The sequence below is a fragment of the Centruroides sculpturatus genome, unplaced genomic scaffold (assembly GCF_000671375.1).
Source record: "Centruroides sculpturatus isolate CEXI.00-Female unplaced genomic scaffold, Cexi_2.0 scaffold527, whole genome shotgun sequence".
NCBI classification, from domain to species: Eukaryota; Metazoa; Arthropoda; class Arachnida; order Scorpiones; family Buthidae; genus Centruroides; species Centruroides sculpturatus.
This window is the reverse complement of record NW_019384763.1, coordinates 405,248-417,248: the sequence shown is the minus strand read 5'-3', so window position 1 is coordinate 417,248 and position 12,001 is coordinate 405,248. Positions and strand designations below refer to the sequence as shown.

The 12,001-nt window shown below is 31.4% G+C and overlaps 1 protein-coding gene across 3 annotated transcripts in view; it reads left to right on the top strand.

Moving 5' to 3' along the window:
- The first annotated feature begins 6,756 nt into the window (after positions 1-6,756).
- LOC111628854 (epsin-2-like) overlaps positions 6,757-12,001 on the top strand; it is a 73,486-nt gene continuing 68,241 nt past the window's right edge. For all 3 annotated transcript variants that reach the window (XM_023372709.1, XM_023372707.1, XM_023372708.1), the window contains exon 1: positions 6,757-6,901. The gene's annotated coding sequence lies outside the window, so the exon portion shown is untranslated. The remainder of the gene's footprint in view (positions 6,902-12,001) is intronic.

The following is a 12,001-nucleotide window of genomic DNA, read 5'->3' as shown; positions in this document are numbered from 1 at the left end:
TTAAATATATTAAAATCTGAAAGTCATTTTTGAAAAATAAATGGTAAAATATAAAATCTTAAGAGAATTTATTAAAATTTTGTTTGCATATAAACTAAATTTTAATGAATTCTTTAGCATTAATAGTTATTAATCATCAAACATTGATGGCTGAATGGCCAAGGTAGTAAATGAGTAAGCTTACTTCTCTGAGGACCTGAGATCAAATCCAGGGAAGCAAAAGTGCCAGGAGTTTTTTACAAGTACAGTAGTGTAACCACATTTCATGTAAATGGGCCCATGTTATAATTTAATATAAATCACTACACATTTTAATAATTTTTTCTTTTAATATGTAAATAATAGTTTATAACAAATGTATATAAACTATTAAATCAGTAACTTAGTTAATTCCATTGTTAAATTATTTTTCCTATAGCATTTTTATTAACTTTTTCATTATAAATGAAAGGCCCAGGAGGCCTGTGCCTCCCTTGGTTACTCCAGTATTTGGGATGGTCTGTCCTGTATATGTCAGGCTCCATAATCAGCTTACAAAAAAGCCATGTTAATGCCCACATAATGGAAAGAGTCAAAAAACAAAACATGTTCCTTTCAAATTTTAGTACTGACTACATCATTTCTATTCAAGCTTTCCAAGCAATACAAGTCAAAACTAATCTCAATCAGTGCAATTTTGGGAAATAACAGGAAGAAAACAAGACCAAAATCACAATTACTAGAATGTAAGATTGGAGAACTCTCTTCCAAAACCTGTCTAGAGAAAAGCTCTATCACCAGTGTGACACTATCAGTAATTAAGGCCAATTTTCATCCATAGTATGTGGCACAACAAACAATATAGCATTAAATTGTACACACAGTTTACTGTTACATTGTATGTATACTATATAGACATGATACAGTGTACTGTATCATACATATATATAGGCATATATAGTTTATACTGATGAACACAAATTAAATGTAATTTCATCAGAGAATAAAACTGTGATTTACACAATTATTTTATGTTAAAAAAATAAGTTTAAAACTAAATACAATATTATTTCTTGTTAACACAAAATATCACATTNCAAGAAATTCCATTGTACCGACTACTTCCGGGGCATAATCGTAACAACACCGCACATTCCAGTAAATCTATAATGCATTTAACGAGCATCTCGGATCCATTGCTTTTCACTCTTTTTCACAGTCTACAGCTCCAATAAGGTCCCAACTGCATCATTCACAGCTGCAATTTTTACTGGCATTCATAAAACCATATGAGTGTTAGGCAAGAAATGTAAACATTTTTTTCAATATAATGCACTTCATAAAAAACTGTTTATAAAGTTTTTGGGAAGTTCTTCTGTAATGCATAGGTAATTACAGCTGTCTCTCGATGTCTGACGTTTTGTAATCCGACACGCTCAGTAGTCCGACGCACCTCCCGTCAAGGTACCCGTCCCGACGTGAATCTCCCCACCCAATTCTTACACGACGACACACATTTCGTGTGTTTTGCGCGAGCAGTTCTGTTCGAACAGTTGGAGTAGGGAATATTGTAGGTTACTGCTAGCAAAAAGATGCCAAATATGTAATCACTTTCGGTAATCCGGACACTTTTGATAATTCGACACCCCTTTGGTCCCATACCTGTCGGATTATCAAGGGACAGCTGTACTTTTGTTTTCATTTAAAATGTATCTAAAATTTAATCGTAACTACACCTGTCTGGCTTTATTCGCCCAATATAATTATTGTTTTAAAGGAATCATCTCACTTCATGTATTTTATAATAGAAAACAAACATTATTTCATAAGAAAATTCTCATTTTTAAAAATCCAGCGTCGAAGCGAGACCTAAGATAGTAACTAAAAAACAGTCTTTACTATAGAAATCCTTAAAAATTTAAGTTAAAATATTGTGCGTACCGACTGTCGAAATTAAAGTGTAAATAAGTATACAGTATTGGTTTCTAAACAATAAAAATTCTAAAATAAAGTGTCGCCCACTCTTAAACCGTAAATAAGGCACGACATTCAGAATTCCCACAGTTTCTCTTTATCGGATACAACACACGTGACACGTGGTTGCCAAATCACATAAAGGGATCGTTTTCAATTTACATTTTTTAGGAAATAAAATTAAAATACATTTTATTCAAATAATTATACGTTTTCAAAGAATGGAATTATTTAAGTGCCGCAACAAAATTAAAATAATTTTTATTTGTATAACATTATTATTTTCGCCCACCAGTGGCTGAATGTTTTTTTAAAACTCTTTCCGCTTTGTGGGCACTAGGAGGGCCTCTTAAGGCAGTCCCATTATGGGTTCAGCCAGGCCCACAATGGGACGGCCGGTGGTGGGGACGGGACCCGACATATCCGAATGGACCACCCCCGAAAGACTCCGGGAATTCTTTGACCCGTCCGGATTTGTTCCCGGGTCCCCCAGAGCGGTGGGCTGCTACCTTGACCGCTCGGCCATCCGGCCTCCTGATCATTTTGTTCAATACAGTATACTGAATACACAAAAAATAAAGACAACCAACATATTTACCAATACACAAACACGATGGCTGCAGCGAGCGAGTTTTAGTTTCGTTTACTAAAATTTTAATCAATTATAAAGTTGCCATTAAATTAAAATGATCATAAATGATTTAAAGTGAACGTAAATTAACTAGGTGGGGGCGGTAGCGTAGTTAGATCGATAGTTGGAGGGTCCGAATTAAAACGTTCAAACCTAGGTTTACTCAGTACAATACGAATGTTACCACTAGCGCTGTAGATAAAAATCTTAGATATTGTATATTTCTGTACCGGTACATAAGTGCGTTTAGGGACGCCCAGAGGGGCAAAAGGAGCGAGTTAGGCCGGGCCCCAAGAAAGTAGGGGCCCTATATAATGTTTTTCGATTATTTCAATTTACTTTAATATGATAATTTAATTTGCTATAGATTCCCAATATGTATTTTGTCTCAATCCCCGTTACCTTCTGAGCGGCCCCCGCGTTTGTCACATTCAAATGTTTTTCTTGCGCTTTTTTGATTTTTTTCTTCACTTATTTACAAAGGTAAAGTCCCGGCTCTACTCCCTCTTTATGCTTTTGGATGTTAGTAAAATTTGTTTCGAGTGTAAAAAAATTTTGAATAAAAAAAATTAAATTATTATTATTATAATACAAATGCGCGTTTTTAATGTTACGCCAGCTTATTGTACGAGCACGTCCATAATTTAATGTAAGTAATAAGAAGTGAGTCATCGTAATCAGAATCGTTAAATTAATCAACAAATTAGCTATTTAAATTAAATTTAAAGTTAAAGTTTCTTATTTTCGTTTGCCGCTTCTAGAAAAAAAAAGGCGAACTTTCTTAATTAAAGGATTTTGTAACCGAGACGAAATGTGACAACACCTCTTATTTTCAATATCCTTCGGGAGAACATAAGAATTTTTAAATAATTTCTTGTTTTTAGAGCCAGCTTTTATAAAACCGTTGTTCATAAATTACTATCGGTGTTCCACCTTTTACATAAATTTATGATAGCACCGAGTAGAGTTTTTTATTATTATCTTCTAGGGCAGGCGAGCAGCTAAAGTTTTTTCTAAGATTCTTCTTTCGTAAAGTTGTATTAGATTATTAATTCTTTTCTGATACATAGGCTGTAGCTTTAATGCTATATCTGGCGGGAGAAAAGTAACACGAACTACAGTAAATACCTTACCAATTTTGGATGACACAGTTATCCGTAAACAAAAACTTCGCGTTTTTCAGTGAAGAGTTAAAAATCACTTAAAAAATAAAAAGTTCTTTTTCATGATACGACGTTAAAAGTTTCGGTAAAAAGTTATTTTTCTAACCTTTAGTCTTAATTAATTAATTAACATTTGCACTTTTCATCACACAAGTTTTTGAATAATTAAACTTATCGATCCGACTTACATTACCGACGAAATTAGCGTGTCACAAAAATTCGGCAAAATAAAATGAATTTTCTCTAGTGAGTGGCTCGGAAATTGAGACATTTCTATTGAAAGCAGCTTCGTCCATATTTTTGCAAGTATAGACTTTAAAATGTTTGCGATTATTAAGCCAAAACGATCTTCAGCTTTTCTCAAAATTTCTTCACGATTTTTTCGAATCGTCGAAGATGTGTTTGGCGGAATCCCAAATTCTGTGGCAATCTCCTTTTTTAAATACCTTTATCAATTTCACTTATCAAAAGAACTTTGCCCGATAAGGACAGTGTATTCAGCTTCTCTTTTTTTCTTCACTCAAATCAACGCGTATTGTAGAGGAAAAAGTGGTATTATGGAACCACTCCACTTCGAACTGATAATAAAGGCGAACTGTATCGGATTGTGGCCGAACTGAACTAGGCAGACATCCATAGCGAGGGTAAAACCCGTTTCGCTTCGGTTAAACGGTTGTCCGTAGTGAATAAGCAAATTTGTGTTTTTCAAAATTCGAAAGTTTTGAATGCTAAGTGAATTTAATTATTTCTAAAATATAAATCGTGTAGTTTTAGGGTCACTGGTGCACCGTATTCTGTTCCAGAGATTTAGGGGTACGTACTAATCTGTGGGATGTTCACGTTTTTTAAAATTTGGTCTCGACAGACATAAGTTAATTCGATATGGCGATTCCATTGGTGCTTTTAATACGGTACCCAACTCCTCTGGGAACCCGACTCCTCCGAACTCTCTCTTTGCGAGCAGACATTCGTCCGGAGCAATTTGTGAAAAAGACACTAGGTAGAAAGCCAATTCATCCCGAGAATATCGAAAAAGAGCTGCTGGAATATATGTTGATGATGGAGGTCACATTTTTCTATTATAAAAGCATTTTTTCGATAAAATGCATTGGAGTAAATGATTTTGTAATTATTTAACATTCTTTGTACGTTCCTATTTGTTTTTGGCTACGTTAAAGCATTTTTTGAAAATATACAGTAAGGTTCCGTATTACCACTCGATTTTCTCTAAGCTTACTTTCTGACTTTTTGTACAAAAGCCTTCAAAAACCATACTTATAGTTACACTAACGAAAAATCCAATTAGGAACATTTAGTTTAATAGTTACAGGTACTTTTTGCACAAAAAATGTGGGTGTAGTTACGATACCTTGTTTAAAATTCACTAAAATGTAATTGGGGTTCCATAATACATACCACCTTCTCCTCTACGACTATTTTGGCATTCGAAAGCAAATATATGGAAACAACCTTTATAATCTATTGATTTTAATTACACAGAAGAAAATGACATCGATTCCTTACGAAGTTTGTCTTGCGCACCATGTTTTTTAATTAATCTCATTTTTGACTCTTTTTGCTTTATAGGCTAAGAGAGTCTTTTTCCACGTTCATTATGGATTAAACCACAATGGAGACAGCCGAGTAGTGAACTCCGGGCTAGACATATCCGGGATGATCCGCCCATGAAAAAAATTTCTGAAGTTTCTTGCGATCAAGATTCAATCGACGGCTTGATGGTGAGAGTCGAAAAACCTAGAAATTTTTTCGAGCGTGGTCTGTCCCGGATATGACGACCCGGTTCCTCAACCCGGCAGTCTAACTATGGACCTGGGCGAGCTCACAATGGGTTTAATAAAAAACACCCTTTTAGTACACACAAAACGAAAAAAAAAAAGTAATAATAAGCCCAAATTTGATTGGGGGTTCTCCAGACGGACGGCGTTACACCATCGTTAATAGCCACTAAAATTATAAGTTTTTAGAACTTGTGTCATTCATTTCTATTTGTTTTTCAAATTAAACCTCTATCAAAGATTTCATAATCGGTCTTCTTTTTGGTTTTCGTAAAGAAGAATCTAACATTTAGACCGTACTGGGTGTTTCGATATTGCAATTTAGAGATATTAAAAACAAGACGAAATAAAAGTATAAATTACTGTATTCATTTAATCTCTAGACAAACTGTAAATTGAAGTATATTTTCTCATACATTGCAGTTGCTATAAACTGATATTTCGAGGGTTATATGCTCCAGATACTATAAAAATCTCGATTTGCGTAATGCTCCGTAGACACATGTTAATTTTGTTGAGGAAATATAGTTAGAGATATCTGATGCGTGAAAAAATAAATCGGAGTCAATAAACAAATAATATATTCTCAATACATCACTTCAGAAAATGCGTGTAAATATATTTGTATTTATCTAGTACATTTTTATTTGTATATTAAATTAAAGATGCGGCACCAAACGTTGATATCAGAAAGGTTAACGATTTCAGCACGTTTTGGCCGAGTGCCAGTTACGTATCTGTTTTATTTAGACGGATTATATTATAATATTTAACAGAAACGAATATTAAAAAAAGCACATATTTAAACCCTGTAAATAGAGAATTATCTTTATTTCGTCTCTTTTATTACATATAATAAACATCGCTTATATATATTATATGTAGTGACGTGTTGAATTTAGCCGATTTCTTACACGGTCAAAATATTTTAGCAAATTCTAAACATTCCAGGTAAATATATCGATTATATTTATTAAACACCGCTTAAACATCTGGATTTAATTATCGATAATGTCGAATTGAGTGTAAATGCTTTAACCCGAGCACTTTTGATTTGTTAAAAAAGTGGTATTTAATAAAATAAACGAATGCTTATTATTAATTGATCACAGCTTAAAATTAAACCGACTGTAAATTTGATTTTGTTTTCGCATCTCCTGACGATGACGTTGTTTGATTTTTGCAATGTCATTATTGACCGCTAGAGGTCGACATTTCATCATGTACGGTCCTCTTTGTAATCAGTGATACAGTCGACGAATTTCCTGTCTACTTATTGTTAATTTCAATACTTTTGCTAGAGAAAATATTAATTGAATCGCATAAGTTTAATGATAATCTATGGTACTTTGTCTCTGGTGAGTTTAACTTTTCGTATATAAATTTTTTTTTATCTTGACGTAATTCGTATTTGTCACTTATATCGATGTCAACTTTCGTATATATTCATTTGAAATAATATGGAAATATTAATGAGACTGGATCGATTTATATCGTAATTCATTATCCAAGTCTGTCGGACGTTGTTATACATAAATCTTCACTTGAGTTTTTAACTCATCTAATGACGTAGACATGTGCGTTTGGGTTAATTCTCGGATTTGTTTCACAATTAATTCTATTTCACTTGGTTAATTCGTGTCAATTCTTAAGAAATGGAATGCGAAATGACTCCAACTTTACCATATTCAATAAAATTAGGTTATATAGGTTACACGGTATTTCACATCCTCCAAGGTTATTACTGTGATATTAGTATTGAACAGAAATTGATTGGCACTCTGCAATACTACTGTTAGATGTTACTTATATGTTACTACATACTTTCCAATATAATTGTTTGTAATAGTAAAAAATTCCAATTTATGTCTGTATATAATAGTGTCTTATTTATTTTTACTATGTTAAGGAATTTAGAAATTGGTAAGTTCGATCTCTATATATTTATTTATATACAAATTACCTAAAAGTAACTTCCACTCGCACGAAACTTTAAAATATTTTAAAAGACTGGTATTTTAATTCTTCGGTTTTCTTGTTTTGTACCGAGGATTTTTTAATGTGTTGAATTTCAAATATAAACGAATAGTAAAATAAAATATATGATGTTTATTTGCATTTTGGATGTTTATAAATTTGTATAAATGATAGCAATGTATCAAAACATAAAAAAAAGGCTTCTTTTATAGATGCCGAGTTTAATTAATAGTCATTTATAAAAGGAAGATTGTGTTGCTGAATTCCTAGAAGAAAATAACAAAAACTATGTCTGAGATAAAGGGCAGTTTAATCGTTTGGAGATGTTCGTTCAAAAATTAGTTTTTCTGGTGTTTAATGTTAAATATGCAAAATCATTTTCAAAGTTCTTCCGTATACTATCTTTCGAGATTCGTCTGATAAGCATATTTTTTAAAAATTATTTTCAAGAGATTGTAGTTATGCCGCAGTCGGTTGCAAAAATTGAATGTATGGCAATATTTGTTGGATGTTTCGAATATCGGATGACCGAAGTTAAGAAAAAGTTTCTGAACAAACTATTAAATTCTACAAAACATAGAAACAATAAAAGAAACGAAAAAAATATAATTGTAACAGACTTGATAGTAAGAATGTATTGAAAGCTATTAAATTACGGTGGTACCTCAGGATACGAACGCCCCAGCGTACGAAATTTTCAGGATACGACATGAAATTCGAACATATTTTTGCTCCACAATATGAACAAAAACTCACCATATGACGTTACATTAGTTTGCAGCGCCATTTTTTATTCACTTCTGTTCGTTGGTCTCATTCGGCGTGTTTGCTTCATTGTGGAAGGATCTCGCTCGATAAAGGAAATCTTGAGGTATTATCAGAAAGTGACTGATTTTATTGAAAAGAAACATCCCGAAAAGGTTTACACTGGCCGTATTGCTGCTCGGAGTAATGACATTTACCTAAGTTATTTTAGAAACATTTTAAAAAGTAGGCAAAGCCAAACCTCAAAATTGATGAAAAAACTTTATGGATTAATTGTACATAAATAACCCCCGTTTTTTTGCCTGGACCGCATTTAATCAGAGACAAAGCTTTTATTCGTATTCTTTATTTATTTTCTTTTCTTTTCTATTTATGTACAATTAACCCATAAAGTTTTTTCATCAATTTTGAGGAAATATTTTTGAAAAATTGATTTTTTAAAAGTAATATAAAGTAAACCGCACCATGGATATATACATATCTATTACTTATAGCAAAGCCAAACCTCTTTGGATAGATATTTTACCAAGCGATCTCTATCCAGTGAAAGTGCTGGTGGAAGTGAAGGAAAGAAAGCAAAAAGCAGTGAATAAAAATTAAAAAAATAAATAAAAAATAAAACAACACTAATTTTTTAAAATCTTTTCTAAGTTATTTTTAAATTATTGTTACATTATGTTATGTAAGTTAAGTTTTAGTATCATTTCCCTTCTCCCTCTCTTCCGCCACCAATTTACACCTTCACCGTTGTCTATCCTCAAAGGTAAAGTGCAAATAAAACTACATTTTTTTTAATCAATTATTATTCTATTACAGTTATTTATACATTTACAACTACAAAACACATTTTTCAGTATTTTCCTTACTATAGTTATTATTATTATTATTTTTTTTTTTTAATGTACTACTTAGCTTTAATTTGAGTGTTTTTTTCTTGTTGGAACGAATTATTTGGTTTTACATGTAATCGTATGGGAAAAATGATTCACCTTACGACATTTTCGTGATTCGATCTGAGTGTTGGAACGGATTAATTTCGTATCCTGAGGTACCACTGTATTAAATTTAAACTGGTTTAAGTTTCATATGGTGAACTGATTTTAAAAAATTTTGAAAACCGACCCAAAGCTGAAGTTTTGGATATAACGACTGTGAAACAAGAAACAATGCTACATAAGAATGTGGAAATAAGCTAAAGAATCATAAAACTGATCTTATAAGAATTATTGATTTATGCAATATTTGATAAAATTATCATCTAGAATCTATCAAGAAATTCTTTGACAGGAAAACCAATCATTGTGAGTTAGGCAAAATTTAGAACGGAAAACAAAGATCACACAAGTTCAGTATTTATTATAAAACCTTGATTTGTGAATTTAAATTAAAAATAGAATCATTAAGTTTCAATTCCATTTTACAGTATAGTATCTCAAGTATTCTGGTAGAGATAATTTTATACTTTTGGTATTAAATGTTTTTCAAGTCCATTTGACTCATCATCAATACAGTTTTCTAAGCTTAAATGAACATAAGACATTCAAGTTTCCAAATAAATTCTTGTGTTAAAATGATGTTAGTCATTTTTTTTTTTTTTCAGCATGTAAAGTCACATGCTCTAACATTTTGAAATTCTACAGATGTTGGTTATGTTTAGTTAAATTTGGAAAGTTATAAGTGCAGATGAGTCAAATATATTCAAAAATATTAGACCACCCTTCAAAAATATTGATTTTGTAGTTTTGATTGCATATAACTATTTTCACTTACATTTTACAAATTTCCTTTATTTTGTTTCTTAAAATTCAATATTTATTTAACAGAAAGAAATTCACACAATAGAATTTTAATGTATTTTAACAGTATAAAAAAAAATTTTATTTTACTTGCATGTATGAGACTAAAATTTGACCAGCAAAATTTCTTGACAAAAGTATTAGATCAGTGTTTCTCAACCTCTAACGAATCGCCGCGCCCTTCAATCAAACCGTTACATAGTATCGCCCCCTTCACTACAAAATTCCGATGCCAACAGACAAGGCTAACGCCAAATTTGTACTGCATTGAATAGACTAGTGACTAGTATAATGTTATTTGTTTAATTATTGTACGATATAATGAATAAAATATCTAATTATTCTTAATATAATGTTTTACTATATCTCCTAGAAAATTGTTTTTCACCCCCCAAAATATAAATTGTTGCTAATCGCTCCCTGAACATGGAAAAATGCCCACTTGGGGGCGATATTGCCCCTGTTGAGAAACACTGTATTAGATTGTGTGAAATATATCCAAGAATATTTCACAATAAAACTTGATAATTAATAGAAAAATCTGAAATGTTCTAACATGTTAAAAGTAAGTAACTAAGTAAACTACAAGTGTATAATAGCATAATAGGTCAGAACAAGTAAAATGGCAAAACCGTATTTGGGACAAGACTGACATATGTCTGCTTAGTAGTGAGACTCACTACTAAGCAGAATCACTTTGACACTCAAGGTGGGTCTTGTTCTCATTCTCCAATCTTCTTTGGTATCGCTGCTTTTGGGCATGATCATTCAAACTTCGCTGGCCACAACCACGAAGTTGTCCATGATGCATTTTCGATGAAATTAACCTAGCCAACTAAATTATAAATTTTTGTCTATAAACAATCATTCATTATTATCAGGACTTATTATACTGGCTTAACAGACAATACAGANATATTATTTTTTTTTTTTAATGTACTACTTAGCTTTAATTTGAGTGTTTTTTTCTTGTTGGAACGAATTATTTGGTTTTACATGTAATCGTATGGGAAAAATGATTCACCTTACGACATTTTCGTGATTCGATCTGAGTGTTGGAACGGATTAATTTCGTATCCTGAGGTACCACTGTATTAAATTTAAACTGGTTTAAGTTTCATATGGTGAACTGATTTTAAAAAATTTTGAAAACCGACCCAAAGCTGAAGTTTTGGATATAACGACTGTGAAACAAGAAACAATGCTACATAAGAATGTGGAAATAAGCTAAAGAATCATAAAACTGATCTTATAAGAATTATTGATTTATGCAATATTTGATAAAATTATCATCTAGAATCTATCAAGAAATTCTTTGACAGGAAAACCAATCATTGTGAGTTAGGCAAAATTTAGAACGGAAAACAAAGATCACACAAGTTCAGTATTTATTATAAAACCTTGATTTGTGAATTTAAATTAAAAATAGAATCATTAAGTTTCAATTCCATTTTACAGTATAGTATCTCAAGTATTCTGGTAGAGATAATTTTATACTTTTGGTATTAAATGTTTTTCAAGTCCATTTGACTCATCATCAATACAGTTTTCTAAGCTTAAATGAACATAAGACATTCAAGTTTCCAAATAAATTCTTGTGTTAAAATGATGTTAGTCATTTTTTTTTTTTTTCAGCATGTAAAGTCACATGCTCTAACATTTTGAAATTCTACAGATGTTGGTTATGTTTAGTTAAATTTGGAAAGTTATAAGTGCAGATGAGTCAAATATATTCAAAAATATTAGACCACCCTTCAAAAATATTGATTTTGTAGTTTTTATTGCATATAACTATTTTCACTTACATTTTACAAATTTCCTTTATTTTGTTTCTTAAAATTCAATATTTATTTAACAGAAAGAAATTCACACAATAGAATTTTAATGTATTTTAACAGTATAAAAAAAAATTTTATTTTA